Consider the following 19,413-nt stretch of genomic DNA (forward strand, 5'->3'; position numbering starts at 1 on the left):
TTTCCAGATATCCTTAATCTTCAATATGACATGCAGAGGCCAGAGAAAATCATCAGCTCATGAAGAGAAAAGCTGCTTCAGCAAAACAATGCATCCCCAGCAAGGTTAGTTGGCCCTGTGGGTCTTTCTAACCAGTCTGAATATATATATAGAATGCCTTATATATTTTCTCTGGGGTGTTCTTTTCAGTGTGTCCCAGATGCTTACTCAGAAAACTGTGTGACATGTGTGAGTGGCAGTGAGTGGAATGGGCCCCGAGCAGCCCTCTCAGGGTATTCAAGTCCTCTCTGCACTCCAGGGAAGAAATCTTTCGAGCCCACGTTCCTTATGCCTATTCTCTCTGACCAGGAGACTCCAGGGACAAAGAGTGATGAGAGGATTCCCTCAAGTTTTCATTAACTAAAGGTGAACCTGATTTCTGGGCAGAGGAGAATCTCTCATAAGCACATTGGGATGATATATGTCATCACAGAGATACGTACAAGGCGGAGGGATGAGACCACCAGAAAGGAAGTGGCTTACAAATTGAGTTTTGAAGGATGCATAGAAGTTGCCAGCCTAGGAGTGGGGCATCACAGAGGGAACCGCATGTGCAGAGCCGTGCGTGTTCCAGGAATTTCAATTAACTGCCCCAGTATGAGGGTGTCTGTTGCAGGAGATCGATATTGAGAGGCAGACAAAGGCCTCTTTGGGGAATGGCTGTGTACGCCACGCTAAGGCTTTATTCTGTAGGTGACGGCAAGAGGTGGAAAGATTTTTAGTGGGAATAAGACTTGAGTAGATTTCATACTGGTGGAGGACTGGAAGACAGTAAGACCAGAGCAGGGAGACTAACTGGAAAATCCCTGTAGCCCTCCCAGTGAGCTCTGATAGACACCCCAACTAAGATAATGGCAAGGAAGATAAGGTGTGATGGACTAAATACATTTTTAGGCAGCAGAATAAACGGTGGTTAAGCGATCGATTTGAAGAAGAGTGTGAATGAGAAGATGGAGGACAACTTCCACAATTTCAGTTCAGCAAGGAAGCTGGGGAGTAGGCTGAAAGGCTATCTTTTTTTTTTTTTTTTAAGATGTTACATATTTATTTGATAGAAAGAGAGAGAGAGAGAGAGAGAGAGAGAGAGAGAGATCACAAACAGGGGGAGCAGAAGAGTGAGAAGCAGACTTTATTTATTTATTTTTAATTTTATTTATTTATTTGAGACACACACAGAGAGAGATAGAGAGAGGCAGAGACACAGGGAGAGGGAGAAGCAGGCTCCATGCAGGGAGCCTGACGTGGGACTCGATCCCGGGACTCCAGGATCACACCCTGGGCTGCAGGTGGCGCTAAACCGCTGCACTACCGGGGCTGCCCAAGAAGCAGACTTTATAGGCAGGAAGCCAAATGCAGGGCTCCATCCCAGGACCCCGGGGCCATGAACTAGACAGAAGGCAGATACTTAACCTACTGGGCCACCCAGGTGCCCCTGAAAGACTATCTTTATTTTTTATTTTTTTTGAAAGGCTATCTTTAAATTGAGCAGCATCATGATGGCTTTGGTGAATGGGTCATTAATTCTTTTAAGGCTCTGACTACTGAATTAAGAATATGATTAAGATTTCTTTTCTTTTCTTCTTTTTTTTTAATTTTCTTTATTCATTCATGAGAGAGACAGAGAGACAGAGGCAGAGACAGAAGCAGGCTCCATGCAGGGAGCCCGACATGGGACTCCAGGATCACACCCTGGTCTGCAGGTGGTGCTAAACTGCTGAGCCACCCGGGCTGCCCTAATTAAGATTTCTTAGATCAATCATTACATTGATTTCTTTTTAGAGCACACTGTTTTGGCAAACCTTGTCTTTTAAAAAAATGTTGTCAGAATACATTTCTTTATTGTAGGTACTACAGTTGAATTCAATTAGCAAAGCATAGAAACCATTTGTGTATCAATATTCGAGGCTTAATTTTTATTTTTTTTCCAGAGAGTGAGAAAGAGTGTGTCTACATTTGCAAGGGAGGGGCAGAAGGAGAGGGAGATAGAGAATCTTAAGCAGTCTCCACACCCGGCCTAGAGCCTGATATGGGCTTGATCTCACAACCCTGAGATCACGACCTGAGTTGAAATCAAGAGTCAGATGCTTATCCAACTGAACCACCCAGGCACTCCACAACTCTAAGACTCTTGTTCAAGAAATATATTAAGACAATTACTGGCACTCATATTTATCATTAAATTAAACATGACAGCCGCAAAATGTTTTCACTTTAAGTTGAATCTCAAATGCTTCATTTGCATTTTCTCTAACTCAGGAATATTGTTAGGAAAAGCCATGACTGCTGGTATAGGGGTGAGGGAGGGCAGAAGGGTAGGAATGTTTCATCTTCAGTTCTTCTGAGTTGAATGAAATATTTTAAGTTAATCATCTTTGATCTGTCATTAGGGGATTTGTCCGTATGCATTTAACAAGTTACAGCTGCTAGGAATTTACAATTTAAGAATTTATGAGGGTCAAAAATATGGAATTCCAACTAATATCTGAAATGATAGCCTCAAAGCCAAGAGTCCCTCACATCTACTGCCTCCGTCTTCTAGAGCAATTTAGTACAAGGGCTACTGCTGAGATGTAGGCATTTCCAAATTCAGCAACACTGAAACTCATTATGAGTTTTAACAACTTGCTTTTCAGAGTCTATGGGGCTTTGACAATCTAAATTTAGGTCTGCGTAATGGAATTGCTTTGCTTTGAAAACAGATTTTTTTTTTCAAGGGCTTTATAACCCTATTCTCCCCCAATTCATTTAACCTTACTCATTTGGAACAATGGAAGGGGGCTAGGGCCAGGAGAGGGCCAGGATTACTTCATAGTGTCTTAATTTTAAATGTTTACAACGAAATGAAATTTTTGTTGCTTTCAATGAAAACATAAATAAAAGTTAAAATATAAATGAGTCATGAGTAATTAGGTATTCACTATCATAACACACAGCTCACTTTCATGAACAAGTGTTCCATAGATAAAGAATACTTTAATATTTAAGGATTAATTAGACCCAGAACTTGCAGTTCTGGATATTTCACAGTATTTCTTATTCACCTGTTTCCTGGATAGAATAATATCCCTCCAGAACTTCATGTTTGCCTGGAATGCCACAATGTGACCTTACTTAGAAATAAGATTTTTGCATATATAATTGGTTAAAATGAGGTCATCCTGGATTTGGGTGGGCCCTCAGTCAAATGGTTAATGTCCTTATAACCAGGCCATGTGGACACAGACCCATACAGATGGAAGAGCCATGTGAAGATGGAAGCAGAGGCCAGAGGGATGCAGGCATAGGTAGAGGCATGTCAAGGGTCACCAGTAACCACTAGAAGCTAGTGAGGCAGGAAGGATTCTTCCCTAGAGCCTACTAAGGGAGCACGGCTTTGTCAATGCCATGATTTCAAACTTCTAGTCTCCAGAACTGTGAGAAAATAAATTCCCATTGTTTCAGAGTCATGCAGTTTGTGATTATTTGTTGTAGCAGCCCCAGGAAACTAATACAGCTCTCCAGGTGAAAGTCCTACTTTGTGTATGGCAGTCCTTATGACACTGAATGTGGCCTTGTGTTCAATGTTTTCATATGTACATGTATGTTATGGTTTCATATTTATATAGGATTTCTTTTTTCTTTTTTTTTTTAAAGATTTATTTATTTATTCATTCAGAGAGAGCGAAGAGAGAGGCAGAGACACAGGCAGAGGGAGAAGCAGGCTCCATGCAGGAAGCCCGATATGGGACTCGATCCTGGGTCTCCAGGATCACACCCCGGGCTGCAGGCGGCGCTAAACCGCTGCGCCACTGGGGCTGCCCAGAATTTCTTTTTTAAAAATTTTAAAAAGATTTTACTTATTTATTTGAGAGAGAGCATGCGTGCACATGCCGCCCCCCACCCCCAAGAGGGAGAAGCAGGCTCCCTGCTAAGCAAGGACCCTGGGATCATGACCTGAGCTAAAGGCAGACATAATTGACTGAGCCACCCAGGCACCCCTGTGTATGGGATTTCAACTAATATGTGAAATGACAGTCTCATAGCCAAATTTCAGTAATACTTAAATCCCCCCCAGCACACAGCTGTGCACCAAAAAGGCACTCAACAAACTAGTTCTGAAATGATAGCCTCAAAAACCAGCACTCTTGAGGACTCTTGGTTGACAAATCCTAAAGTCTTAGGTACTTAGTATTCTCCCAAACTAAATGCTCAATTAACCAAGAATTAATTTTTATCACTTTGAAAAGGAAAAGGTACCTGAAAAAAATTCCTCAGAACTCTTGATTATGGGCAGGCTGGGTGGCTCAGCGGTTTGGCGCTGCCTTCAGCCCAGGGCATGATCCTGGAGACCCTGGATCGAGTCCCAGGTCAGGTTCCCTGCATGGAGCTGCTTCTCCTTCTGCCTGTGTCTCTACCTCTTTCTGTGTCTCTCATAAATAAATAAAATCTTTTTAAAAAAAGAAAAGAACTCTCTCTTTTAGACTTAGTTGGGCTCCTTGTAGTCTGTCCCACACGTACATAGTTAAGTGTCAGCCAGAGATATGGGCAGAATTTATGCACAGAATTTGGGGCTCCCCTGTTTCTCTCCTTTTGGGGATTTTCCTCGTCATTTTTCCAGCTGTCCCAAACTCTGTGGGCTTGATACAAACTGTGGGTTTCTTTGCGTTCTAAATGGCCTTACAAGACACCAAATACAACAGGCCCTCAAGCTAAAAGCCATAAAAGAACAAGAGCACATCCACTGCTATTTCCTTCCCCCAAGAGTAGGCCCTCCTGTTCAGCCTGGTCTTGAATCATGCTCCAGTGGCATGAGGTGGTTGTTTTTAAAATTTTATCCAGCATTTAGAGTTGTCTCTGGAGAGCTGGTTCAATAGAAAGGTACTCAGCTATTACAGGAAGCAGAAAGTTCCTTCACTAGAAATTTTGAAGCCATTTTTTTAAAATAATTTTTTTCCCCCTGAACCCAAAGAACTAGAAAAAGTATTAAACAAAAGTCCATATCACACTCAGTTATAAGCAGAAGGGAACCGATTTAACTACTACTCAGGAAGGTGCAATTTAATTAAATATGAACAAATATTTACCCGTTACATTAAAATGTCCATATGAAAGAAGAGGGTTCTGGAACCTGAGCCCTTTTATGCCTGCCACACTCCCATTCTGTGTCCACCATGAACACACTGATACAAGAAAACACACCCAACTTCATGTACATACAACCACGTGCATCCAACTCCAAACATGCTGGCGTGTAACACAACCTTTGTGAAAATTTCTTAGGGATATAGAGGAGGAGGGGGATGACAGCAAACTCTCCCCCCAGATTATCCCTTAAACATCTCCAAAGTCTCACTTCCTCTGACAGCGACCCAAAGACACTACCTGGTGCCAAATCCACAGCTTCAAATCCTCAGCTCTAACCAGTATTCTGCTCCTCACAACAAGGGCAGAATAACTGGTCCATTCAACCTCAGGATCCTTTTCCTCACAGTGTGGTGAGGTGTGTATACATGTGTGAGTGCATAGCATGATCAAAAATAGTTATAATTTAATAGTTTTCTCCTGTCATGGTTACCTGTTCACATACATGTGGAAATAACAGGAAGGAAAGGGCTATGTTTCAGGTTGGCAGAGTCTAAATTACATGCCAGACACTTTGTTTACACACATCATTTCTAATCCTCTCCATTTTCCAGATGAGGAACTTCAGGCTCAGAGCCACTGTTCTTTCTCCTTTAGGATATCTCCAACGTATTAATATAAAATCTAATATAGAGCAGGAAAGCTATGTCTGGGAGTCTTGGGGGAGAGGCAGGGAAGTGCATTGTCTTGTGCTCAGGAGGGAAGGTCTGGGGGCTGGGGTGGTTGAGGGAAAACATTTAAAGGAAGAGTCCTGCTAGATGGGGCAAGGGGCACCAGGGACAGAAGGGGGTTTCTCACTCATCTTGCTTTCTTCTCTCTTGTTCTTCATAGGGTGTTCATGTGGCCTCATCTCTGTTCCTGAGGCACCCCAGCTCATTTTTTTTTTTCAACCCCAGCTCATTTTTAAAGATGGAGACATTCTGAACAATGGCTTGGTTAACTTATGTACCAAAGTTAATTAAAGTAGATACTTGGGAAGTCTCACAGAAAACTTTAGTCTTTAAAACACTGGATGACACCATTTCAAACAGTAAACCACTTCTCTTGGTTCACCGGTGAGCTGAAAAGTACAAGTTCTTAAATTCCCAAACACCTTGTTGGTCAATTTGGGGTGAACCTGTCCAAAGGGGGAAAAAAATCAACCATCTTGCTTTCCCTCGTCTGTAGAAGTGACTGCTGTTAAAGTTACCACTTAAGCAGAATTTAATGAATACGGTTACTTAACTGACTTCTGTTTCATTGTATGATATCCTTTAAAATCTAAATTTCCTGGTATAACTGTCTTGAATAATTCATTGTTAGCAAGGTTACACAGTGATGGCTGCTGGATATTTACTTTGGATCTGGAAGTATGTGTGAAGAATATTAGCTAAGAAATGTACTATTGGTAGATTACAAAAAGCCCTGTGTGGCCATAAAAATTTCCATTTATACTGTGTTCCAAACTCCACATATTTAGCTCTCATCTCAATTCCATGCTGATGACTTTGAGTTAGGCAAAAACTGACCATGAAAACGGTCTTTCTATAGAGTTTCAGCATTGTTTTCTAAGAAGCAATTTACAAAAGAAAATTCACTTGAAATTAAACATTTTGATTTTCAAATGACGATTTTTATGATGTCCTATTTTAAGGAGATTTCAAGGAACAGGAAGGTATTAAAAGACAAAATGACCAAACGATGAAAGGAGCCGGAGGAGGGCCAAGGAAATAAGCTGAGTCACTGACAGAGGGATTCAGTAAGGCAAAGTGCGGACAAACACCAGGGCCAAGGAGAGAGCACAGGCTGCACCTTCAGTCAAAGGAAGGGCGCAACGTCCTGGGAAGCTTCCAGCTTCCACAAATGCGAACTTCCAAGTTATGGAGGCAGAGGCAGTTGGAAGGCATGAAAACTGAGAGAGGACTCAGACCTGACCACACTTCTAACACCTTTCTAATGGGAAACCTTTCACCCTAGCAGTTAGTAAAAGCCAATAAGTAGTCAAGCTGATGTGTTCCCAGTAGTTGTGTTTATATTCCTACAGGTGGAGATGCCCAATGAGAGGGGTGGGGAGGGAAGAAGAGTCAGCCGACACTGACAGAGTGCTCCCACTGTGTCAGACCTATGTTCAGCATTTCACTTGCATTCTTTAATTTTCGCAGCTGCTGTAGGAGGTGTACTATTATTGTGCCCACTTAACAGATGGGAAAACTAAGGCATGGGCAAGGTCAGTAACTAGCTTATTATCACATAGTGGCTGAGCTGGGAATTGAACCTAAGCAGTTTAACTATAGAACCTGAATACTTAATCTCTGTGCCATATGGCATTTTCCAAAAGAACTACAAATAACCAAGTTGACAGGATAAAAAAGACTGAAAGTGTATTCTTCTCTGACATGTGGCTGCTGCCTGGGAAATCTCTAGGCTACTGTGATGGAGGCCCTCAGACCTCTTCAGTGTTCATCTCTGCCACTCAGCAGTATTTTTAAGTAAGGGGCGAGGCGAGGGTGGGGGAGGGAACCTACCTGAAGCTATACTTTCTTCTAAATTCAAATACGAATAAGTTAAAGAATTTAAAATGTTTGAATTTTTGACATACTCACTTCATTATAATACAATTTCTACTAAATGTCAAATACTCCTTGAGGGGAATGTTTCAGTAATTTGGTGGCTGAATCATGTAGCAATTATAAGCCTAACTTCTAAAGCAGTTTCCATAAAGAGGGTGTACTTTTTTTTCAAAGCATGTATAAATCACACACGTACTGATACTCTCTCTATATATAAGATATCTTCAAGCCAAGTTCCTATTTTTTTTTCAGGCTCTATTTATATGCAACCAGTTCTAAGAATTCTCAGAAAAGGACAGGCCTGATACTGTCCCCTCACTAACATCCCTCAGAGCAAAAGTCCTCATCCATTTTTCAGGCATGACCCACTTTAAGGGTTCAGACTCTGTGATGAGTCACATGCATATCTTTTAAGGACCTTGATGGGTTGCAAGTGAGATGAAACGGAAATGACCAAAATGTTCAGAGTCACTTTAGTCTCTCTTTCCTATTTGCCATCTGTCCCCAGATTATAAGATGCAAATAGTATTTTTGTAAATAAAAATTTAGAATTCAGGGACTTCTTTTGGGGACACTTCTGCTTCATAGCCATACAGACCCAAAACTGCAGCAGGTAGGCTCTTGAGCTCCCCTGGCCAGTGGGCAAAACCTGTAGTAGGGAAAGAACTCAGTGAGGCCCACTCATGGGGGCACCATAGGCACCCAGGCCAACCACTCTGGTGCTTGTGTGGATGATGCAGAGAGGCTGTGCAAAGCCTGCAGTAATGGACACCACCACCATCCATTCCAAAGTAACCACAAGCTCCTTATTTCCTGCCCTGCCATCTGTACTCACTGCCATCTGTACTCACAGTCCATTTGAGCCTCCTTCACAATGGACTTTCCATCCCTCTTCTAGATCAGTCCAAAGGCCCTCCTAACTTTCCGCCCAGTTGTATAACTACTCACAAACACATTCTACTTCCTCTTAGACTCTAAGCACATTTTGGGTAGGGCCCACATCCAATCTCCCTTTCTGGAACTCATGAAGTCTTGCCTGGCAGATGCTCCACAGATGCTGAATTAGCCAAATGGTTCTAGAATCCATCACTGAAACCCAAGAGGCCATATGCAGCTCAGTGGAAACCACAGGATTGGACAGGGACCACTCAAGCCTCAGAATGTTCATTCTTTGTATAATACTGGAGTTGTCAGATTATTGCTCACATGCCAATGGTGCTTTCCATAAGTCGGCTCTGTGCACTCACCAGTGTCCCAAAGGTGAAGCAGTACGATCAGGCAATGACTCTTTATTTATTTTTTTTTTAAAGATTTATTTATTTATTGGGGGGGGGGGGCAGAGACACAGACAGAGGGAGAGGCAGGCTCCATGCAGGAAGCCCTAACTGGGACTCGACCCCTGGTCTCCAGGATCATGCCCTAGGCTGCAGGCGGTGCTAAACCGTTGCACCACTGGGGCTGCCCCGCAGTGACTCTTTAAACACACATTAATCATGCATTAGGAGTTCTAAGTTGAATAGCATGATACACAAGAAAATACCTTGGACACAAGGCATCTCTTACCAACAGAATAATCTCTCACATTCTGCCATGTACATATTTGGAGAGTAAGTGCACTTCAGGGAGCTCTGCTTACACAAAACAAAACAAAATACCAAACAGGATGGAAGTAGAAAGAATACATTTGTATGCTGCATGGAGACTCCATGGCTTGGGGAGGGGGGCACTTGTCATGGAGCCTGGGGCTTTGGAACTTGTACTGGTCACCATGATGGATGAACTGCTCAACACAGGTTTCCCTCTATGTCTCTAAATGCTCCCTTCTTCCTTCTTGGTGTGTGAAAAGGCTAAGAGATTGTCTTACAGGGCAGGTTCTGATTATAAACACAGACCCACAGCTCAGGGGGCTCAGTCCTCTGTGCTGAGGTACCAACAGTTGGTACAGCCTCTGACAAAACCCACTCAGATCTCTGGTCTAGAAGTCTTGTGTGTTAGATGTGCTTCTGCAGAACAAGGAGGGTTGAGGGGCCCGGGTGGAAGGAGAATGTGACTGGGGGAGAACACATCCTCCTTTAATGAGATCCTAAACCTACTCTGTTTTTCTTCAAGAAAAAGGGGAGCAAGTGGAAAGGGTGGAAATTAAGTTCACCCTTTAAAACATGCATTCACACAGATGAAGACTCGTGCTTGAAGACTCTACTAGGGTGAAAGCTGATGACAGATCCTTGGGATGATGGTTCTGTGTCCTCCCTCTCAGCTGTCTCAGGCATACTTGGACACATGCACACATGCAAGCGCACACGCGCATGCACATACTCTCTCTCACTCTCTCTCTCTCCTCTTGGCAGAATCTCATTAAGAGAGGCATCAACTGAGGTACTTAACCTTGCTTTCACCCACAGCTCCTACATGATGCAGGCAGAGGCCAAGCACTCTCATTCAGTGGGTCTGAGTCCCCAGAGTGAGTTCAGCTTGGGACGTGGCATCCTGAGATGGTGAAGAGATCTTGAACAACAAGGCACAGCTGGGACATCCTTACCAGCAACAGCAATCGTCAGATTCTCAACTGGTTCTCTCCAGCTGCCTCCCACAGCTATTTTTAATAACCAGAGAGGGAAAGCTAGGTGCTTAACAGAATGAATGCTCCCCTCACCATCTTTTTGGTACTTTGATTATGGGCAAAGTGACACTGACTTTGAACAAGAGAGATATAAACAGAGGTTGATTAATCTTGATTTCTTTCCTTTAAACATGGTACAAGGCCAGATAAGAAAATTCAGGTGGCATAGCCTAGAGATGTACAGAGAAAACCACTTAAAAATGTGTAGTATGATGATTACATGCATAAAAATGCTTAAGAAGAAAACTGGAAGGAAATAAGAGCAAATCATAATCTCAGTATATTAAGATGCTGAGTCTAAGAGGACTTTTCTCATGTTTCTAAATGTTCCTTCATGTGATTTTTTAAAAATGCAAAATATTTATAAGTAAAGTAATTCATGGTGCCTTAGACTTCAAGAATTAAATAGTTTGTGCTCAGGATAATTAAATATAGATTAACTGAATTCACTACACACCAGACAACACGATGTATGTAAAAGCACTTTACATGCAGTAAGATGGCATAAAAATATTAGAGATTGTTGCCTTTTAATGCTCTTGAGAATTAGGTTGCCATGTCAGCAGACTATTTAGAATCGTTCTTGTTTGTGGTACTTAGTGATATCCACTATGGATCAAGGGATAGTTCACATGCCATCAACCAAAACCATCCTTATACTAAAAAAGGGCTTGCCCACTATCTCTATGAAAATAGGGGAATAATAACCCATGACAGATTTTATCCTGGCCAGGCCTCTTTCCCAATTTGGGAGAGAAGACTGAACTGCTAAGGGGGCACATTCTTCAAGGCTGAGTCTATATGTGCATCTGTCTGTGTATGCGTGTGTTTCCGAGTCGCCATGTGGTCAAACTGCCACAGAGTGTCCCATCCCAGCTGGCTAAGTGGTCCTCCCAGGAGGAGTAAGATCAAACAACAATCTGCTTAGCACAGCAAGCAACTTCCTCAGCAGGTGGGAAAATCTGGAGCTGCCCCACACTGATTTTTTATCATGCTCCACATGAGCAAATGCTTCGCTGTATATACATTCCAAATACATTTTATCAGGAAGCCAGAGCAACACCAGCATTCGCGCTCAGGCTAATGCCCTATAATATGGATTATAATCAACTGGAATAAAATGAATATTCCCCACCACAACTCAATTGTTCTTTATACAGTTTTTAATGAGATTCCACCCAGTGTCACAGCAATACTTATGTAATTACTCTGTATAACTCTGCCAGCAAGTAGGAAAAGAAATCTCCTTATCAGGGTATTGCAAACCAATAACACCTCAGCAGACTGCCTTTCTGAGTGCACTGCTGCATTTTGGATAGTCTGGGAATCATCATGCAGAGGGAATGCTTGGGTGAGCAGGGCTTCAGCATTGCAGAAGAGATTTCAGGGATGAGGATGGCACTTTCCTGCAATTTCTCAAGAAACTATTACAAAAAAGAAAGGGAACCTGCAGCTTCTAAGCTGGGTCCTCTTTGATCAAGATGATCGGTTGAAAGCAGCTTTGCTGGAACACTTTGCTGGAACAATCCATCAGAGAAGAGTAGTGATCAAGAGAAGGGGGGGGGGCGGAGTCAAACAATTATTGGTTTGCTTCCTTGAGGAAAACTGTAGGTTAGCAGAAAGCAGAATAAAGAGAACAAACCAGTGCTGCTGAGAAGGAGGTCATATCTGATCTTGGCGAATTACTGAAATTAGGAATATGGGCCTCTGCCCCTTACTGCTGAGGACCCCAGAAACCAGGGGGTAGGCCTTGAAAAGTTCCACTGAGGCTTCGTCTGACACCCAAAAAATGACTCTCTTCTCTACTTGCAGTTCTGCTTCAGATGGAGAGGAGGATGCCCAGAGCTGATCCAAGGGGCAGTGTGAAATCTAAGACCACAGCCCAGAGGTTTGCCTGCCAGGCCTGTCCAAGGAAGGAATTCAATGAAGAGGACATAGGACACTCTTGATATCTGCTAAAGAGTTCTCAGAGAGTTCCCAGGAAGGCAAAACTTAGAATCTGCTGAGGTAGGGTGTGGAGGAGGGGACAGGACCACTGCATGACAAAGGCCTCACTCATGCTTTCTGGGCTTCTCTCTGGTTGCACTCCCCTCCCCACCACGTCCTCCAAGCAAGGCTCAATCCAGGGTGGTGAAGGCCAGCAGAAGACTTTGTCAGAGCAATAGGAATACACTGTGAAGAATCTCTACTCTAATGCTACACTGAAGCTTACTGTATTCAAGGCAGAGACCAGGATGCTAAGCCTTGTAGATCCTTCTCTGCTCTTTACATACCTCTCTTCACACCCACTTCCCCCACATTTCATCTCTAACCTCCCCGCCAACAACAACAGCAACAATAACCTCACACCTTAGCTACAATTCACACTCCTTGTGTAAACAAAAAGGCTCCTTAGCGAGTTTCCACATTGTACATTTCACTTGTTACCTCCATAGGTGGTATTATTTGCACTTAGGTGTGTTAATAGTAAGACTCTAGTAACAATACTCAGCACATTTTTAACCCTTCAAAGGGTTTTCTCAGCTATTATGTGGTTTTTACACTCTCAGATACAAAATTCACAGAGACCAGCAGGATGGGTATTGTTCCCAATTTATAAATCAAGAAAAGTAATTCACAGATGTTAAGTGCCTTGCCTAAAGTTTATGGCACCGTTGAAACCAGTTCCCAGGTTTCTTGATCCTTACCCAAGGACTCATTCTATGAAAAAGTTCTGTGCTACCTGGGTGGAATGATTATTATAGGAGAAATTTGGCAGGGCTGAGCTACACGTGATGGGAAGAAAGCTACTCAAGCCAAGCCTTGCCAGTGCCCAGATTCAATTAAATATCATCAGGAAAAGGGCGATTCAGTGTGTGCACTTCTCATCGCTTCCTGCTCTCATGCTGCCCCTGGGGACTGGCACAGAACCGCAGGGACTGTGATCCAGGCTGCTCTTCTGGGCCAGCGATGCCTCCGCCTGTAGGCTCACCCAGGAGAGGGAGGCCTGCTGGAGGCTGCAGCTCAAAGCAGATGGGCGAGCCCATCAATGTACTCAACACTGCCCCCTAGCTCATGGAGGCACTGCGAGAGACAGCGACTCAAAGGCTGTCTTTATGGACCCCAAATGATTCGGTTAGCCCTATATGCTTCCCTACCCCAGGTACACGGGTTGAGTGAGAGAACAAAGTCAGAATTTAGGGGTCAAAGTAAGATGAGTAATATTAAAAGGCAGTTATATGAGTGACTAAACAAAGAGATAAACGGGGTTGCTTCTTACTCCCCCAGATGCCATCCCAAAATGTGTAGGTGATAACATGTGTGGGGAAAGGGAGTTGTCTCTTCCTGGTTTGCCATATCTGAACAACAACCATGGCATTTGACTTAGGTTTTTTTTTTTTTCAGATTATTTATTTCTTCATGAGAGACAGAGAGAGAGAGAGAGAGAGAGGCAGAGACAAGGCAGAGGGAGAGGCAGGCTCTCCTCAGGGAGCCCAACGCAGGACTCCATCCCAGGACCCCAAGATCACAACCTGAGCCGAAGGCAGACCCTCGACCGCTGAGTAACCCAGGCATCCCTGACTTAGCATTTCTGTAGCATTTCTTTCCAACAGAGCCTGGCACTTGCCACAGCCACCTTTTCTTGGCTTGCTGACATAGCCCTGTCCAATAAGATGAGTAGGAGCAAGCAGTCCATGGCCTAAGACTGTTCCCATCATCCTGCAAGGCCTAACATAAAATTTAACCTTTTTTCATAAGGTCTTTTCTGATCCCTTCCAATTATCCATGAGATTTCCTTCCTTTCAAGGCTCAAAATATTCATCTCTAAACTCATGTCTTTTTTTAAACAGATATTTGTGCAGTAGGCTCACTCCACCACAAGGAATAGTCATTAATCGTGTTCCTTGGGGGTAAGGACTGAGTCCCACTCACCGTTTACTCACCCCAAGGTCTGGCAATTATATCTTGGCCACAGTGAGGGCTCTATGAATGCTGTTCAACAGATGTGAATTATTTTCTCCCCACATCTACGCTGGGACCTCTCATAGCCACTTCTGACCATAGTGGGCGCTCACCTCCATGGAAGCAACTAAGCAGAGACACAGACTTTATCGATGTAAGCAAAGTTGGGCAAACTGATCGGGAGTTTGGACGAGGTGATTGCTGAGGTTCCTTCTAGTTCTGAAACAATTCTTAAATTTTGACTAAATGGAAAAAAAGGATGAGTAAATTTGGAGGGGAATAATAGATATTGAAATAACAAATAAATGAAAAGGGATTTGGGTATGTTGCAGTCCCAGGGAAATGCGCAAATATTCAGGAAAGGCTTTCTGGGGATGATATAATTTCAGCTACTCTGTGAGGAATGGGAAGAAGAACATTTCCCAGGTAATAAATAGTATTTTTGGTGGCACAACAAGGTCTGGTCCAGGAAATGTCTTAAAATGAGGTCCAATGAATATAGTGTTGAGTAAATCTGACAAGGAGGATACAGTAAAGGCAATGAGGTAGTCTGAAACAAGTGACAATCTGAAAAGACAATGAACTCAAGGACACTGTGTGTGTGTGTAGGTGGATTATGCATAGGTTTTAGCATCATATTAGTCTAGAATCCTGGCTGCCATGCTTATTAGTAATGTGATGTGCATAGTTATTTAACCTAAGTTTCAGTATCTTTATGTTTCTCATAAAGATACACAGACATCTTCATGAGATGAAATAAATGATATAAACAATATATAATACCTAGCACTCATTCATTTAACAGATATTTACTATTTGTGCTAGATAGTATGCTAAGCATTTTATAAGGTAAATAATCAGAAAATGGAAGCTATAATTATTATTAGCTAAAAGGACCACATGTCCCCTTCCAACATCCTCCCTCTGCAAATTATATGTCCTTTTTGATTCTGGAGTTTTGAAGGAAAAAAAATGGCATTTTACTGTATATGTGAGTTCATTTTTTTTTTTTTGCCTTTGATATATTTTGCCTAAAAAATAAACCCAAAATTTGTCCTCAGCTTTAGGTGCACCATAAATGCAAAATAAAGATTTTTTTAAACTCTCAACTTTTTAACATAGTCTCATTTATACACAGAAGTATAATCAAAAAGCCAAATACAGATTCTTTCCTCCTTGTAGAAAGTCATTTCCTAACATGGTACCCAAAGAGACATCTTGAAAGGGACATGCATGGTTATGTGTCCCCTCTCCAGGGACAGTCTTTTCCTGTGGATATGAAACAGGCTTTGGCAGCTGCTCAGTATCATTAGGCCAAGGGCAAGTCAACTGCTCTCTCAGGCTTAAAATAAAGTTATCATGAGATGATAGAGCATTGAACCAAGAAAAGAAAGCCAATGGAGGGATCCCTGGGTGGCGCAGCAGTTTGGCGCCTGCCTTTGGCCCAGGGCGCGATCCTGGAGACCCAGGATCGAATCCCACGTCAGGCTCCCGGTGCATGGAGCCTGCTTCTCCCTCTGCCTGTGTCTCTGCCTCTCTCTCTCTCTCTCTCTCTCTCTCTCTGTATGACTATCATAAATAAAAAAAATAAAAATAAATAAAAGAAAGCCAATGGAGATCCAGTTATTGTGAAGGATTTCCTACTGACCTTATGAGGTTTCTCACTTTCAGACCTGAAAGTCTGATTTATATTTCTGTATGTCTGTATTTGTATGCATGTATACATGTATGTGGTATCATGGAGAAGTTGCTAAAAGGCCTTTGCATAAAGGGCTCTTCTTTGTGTATAGATTAGTAAACCATAAAACTTGAGTGAGGTTTGTTTTTGCTAGGCACACAAGTTCTTAATACATTTCATGAGCAGTCAGACTCTGGGGAGAATATACCAATTTCCAATAAGGGAGCAAATTATTCTTATATTTTATATGTTGCTTATTTTTCCAATGGTCTGTCTCTACCCTGGGATAGCCAAGAATAAGGTAGCAACTTCAGAGACTGTTTTCTTGAGATCCTGGCTATATATGAGAGGACCAGAGTATCTTCAGAGGGATAATGTGGGATTTATTTGGGGTCCAGATATTTTGGTGGGAAGTTCCCCACAATAAGGCAAAGACATAAAGGTACGTAACTAGTACATGGAAATAAGGACTCTCGAAAGTCATTCAGTCTTGGGTAAGAAGAAAGGAGAGCACACATTCATTTTTTCACCTAATAATTTGAATATAATTTCACCATACTTGGAGGAGATCCATTTCCAAACTAACGCTTAGGTTTCTCTGATTCTGTTTATTCTTAATTGACACAATAATCTCTAGGCAAGATAAGGTATTTTCTCTCATAAATTTCTTGAACCTTTACAAAGAAAATAAATTTGGGGAAATTACTTCAAATGTCAAGTAACTCAAAGGACTTAATCTTGGAATTCATGTTCCTATTTTTAATGTTTCAGTCCAGATACAATTTTTTTTTCCTTAAGGCTCTTCAAGTATTGATGGTACTAAATCAGCTCTCATACAAACAGCTCATCAGTAGGGAAATCAGAATTTTCCTCCTCATTTAGCTCTTTTAAATCCAGCTGTTTTGTGGGAAGATGTAAAAAAAAAAAAAACAAAATCAAACCAATTAAAATACACATGATATGAAATGACACATTTTATGCTCCAAAGTTATCAACATCCCAGTTACTTAGAAACATCTGGTCACCTAAGAAAAATAGATTGAATGAAGGAATCTTAAAAAGTCATTTAGTTTATGATCTTGTCTGCAGGTTGTATGTCACTAAAATATCCCCAAATGTAAGTGCCTATATTAGTGATTCTGAACCTTAACTGTGCAACACTACAAGGCATCAAACAAAATGAATCTTAAACCATTTTTGTCAAAGATACTACATAGAACTTCCCTTGTGTGTGTCTTTCCAAAAAGGCTGGAAATTATGAGACTGTGAATTTCAGAAGAACTAGAAGCAAGGAGGGGATTACTGATGTCCATTAATAGTTGGCCGTTGTTTACAAATAACTTTGTGTTTAGGCTTTTTCTCTATTGTGTCTGCATCATTGATTGTTCAAAGTCTGTTAGCTCACTTCTTTCAACTCTGCCCTCTGTGAAAATGAATCGTAATCATCTGTCCTTCTTTATTCTGTTACCTGTAACATTAGGAGGCAGTTAAGTCTGCCTTTTTGAAGGGAGTAAATATCTTTCCCCTTCAGCACCTTGAACACTGATTCATAGAATGTTCTGCAATTGGCGAAGTGGATATTCACAAAAATTCTCTGAAATTTACAAAATACTCATCTTTTTTACAAGTGCAAAAACTGAGTGAGGTTATGTGTTAAAGTATTTGTGATAATTTCTAGGTAACTGGCTAAAAAATGCTCAACAGGGGGCTCAAATCCAGGATGTCTACCCCAAATCCTCAATCCTTTCCACTGTTTCCTGTTGACCTTCCAGAAGGCGTTTAGTCATTTACATTTGATACAGTTTTTCTCTCAGTGCTTTTAAGTCATGGTGCCCTAATCTGAGGTAAACCTCCTGTGATGTCCAGTGAAAGCACTACCACTTTGATTTTGAATGCTGTGCTCTTGCCAAATAACCCTTTAAAATAGTCTCTTCTCATTGATTAATTTGACTGCCAGTTTGCCTTGACTTCTAATAATTTTTCCTATGTTTCCTTATGCTAGCAAACAAGCATCATTGCCTCATTTTACCTAATTTACTTTCCCTCCTAAACTTGAGACCATTTACTGAGTCCTTACTGTAGGCAAGACACTGTACTTATTTCATTTCACTTAATTCTCATATAACTCTACAGGATATGTATTATCCTATTTACAGATGAAGAAACTGAGGCCCAGAGAGGTTCAGTATGTGTCACTTATTAAGCTGTTTGTGATTATTTCTAGGATATACTTAAGTATATCCTTAAATATACTTTGAAGTCTATCGTTCAGGTTTCTCTTTGCCCTATTTATGACACAATGTGTGTTCTCTTTTTCTTAAGTAAATCAAAGAGGTACTAAATACTATTCTAAAAGATGAGTCACTTGTGCACTTTTACGAAGACCCAGACTATCAGACTAACTACTCATGGCTAACATAGTAGCTGCCATGTAGGTCCTGAATAGTGTCCTGAGGGCCGCTCATGACTTTGAGTACAAACAATGGACCTGAGTGAAAAGGCAGGGAAAAATAATTTAGAAAGGAAAAAAAAAAGGAAAAACTGAAAGAAAAGGAGAAAGAAGGGAGATGTTCTTTGCACATTTCTGTTGCCTCTGAGATGAATGCTTTTTAAAAACAGTCTCTTACTTTCCATTCTATTCCTGAGTTCTTGTTGGTACTACTCTTGCTCAAGTGCCTGTTCTTTCCTGTGTGGTGGTCTCTGTGACTAATGATTACCAGGATGACAGACCCCACAAAAACAGAAACATTCCAGTATTGGATTTAATGTCTCTCTGTGGGCCATTTATGTAATTGCAACTCACGCCTAGCACACCAGTAACATTGACGTCAACTCTTCTATCCATCTTCTCAAGAGAATAGAAGAGGCCTTCCCTACCTCAGTACAAAGCCTAACCTCACCATCACAGACTACTTTGCTTTCTTACAAATTCAAACCACCGCTAGTGACTAATTATGTAAGAAGTTTCTCTCCTTGGACCTCATAGCTCACTGCCTCAATTCCTCTAAACAGAGCCATCTGTTAGCCAAGGACTCAACATCAAAACATTCTTTGATGAGTCACAATTAATGACAAGTACAATGTGAGTACTGCCAGAATGATAAATTTAACACTACTCAAATATTCATCATGGACTAAATAAGGAGTCTTTTGGGTTTTGAAACGAAATATTTTAAGGTTTTAAAAAACTGCTTGGCTTTAAAAATAAACCGAATGTAGTCCTGGTAGTTCCAGAGAATCAATTGCTATTGAGGTAGTGGTAGCAAAGCTGGCATCATATGCCTGAAAATAATCACGATTCATTTTAATAGCTGATACGGAAAATGCTGCAGATATAGTAGTAAGGTAAGCTCAATGAACAGGGAGATGAGACACAAGAGTTCTGACTCTAGCGGAGACACCAACTAGTATCTCTGGACAAGATGGTTATCAAAGTCCTTTTTGGTGCTAATACTCCATAATTC

General features: G+C 41.6%; 1 protein-coding gene and 1 long non-coding RNA gene across 7 annotated transcripts in view; one reads left to right on the forward strand and one right to left on the reverse strand.

Moving 5' to 3' along the window:
- FRMD5 (FERM domain containing 5) overlaps positions 1 to 19,413 on the reverse strand; it is a 316,219-nt gene that overhangs the window by 59,892 nt on the left and 236,914 nt on the right. The window lies entirely within an intron of this gene.
- Positions 1 to 19,413, forward strand: part of LOC112920019 (uncharacterized) — a 39,457-nt gene that overhangs the window by 12,342 nt on the left and 7,702 nt on the right. Inside the window, exons 5-6 of the long non-coding RNA XR_011997653.1 lie at positions 8 to 104; positions 12,142 to 12,336. This is a non-coding gene — a long non-coding RNA (uncharacterized lncRNA). The remainder of the gene's footprint in view (positions 1 to 7; positions 105 to 12,141; positions 12,337 to 19,413) is intronic.

The sequence above is a fragment of the Vulpes vulpes genome, chromosome 15 (genome assembly GCF_048418805.1).
Source record: "Vulpes vulpes isolate BD-2025 chromosome 15, VulVul3, whole genome shotgun sequence".
Classification (NCBI taxonomy): Eukaryota; Metazoa; Chordata; class Mammalia; order Carnivora; family Canidae; genus Vulpes; species Vulpes vulpes.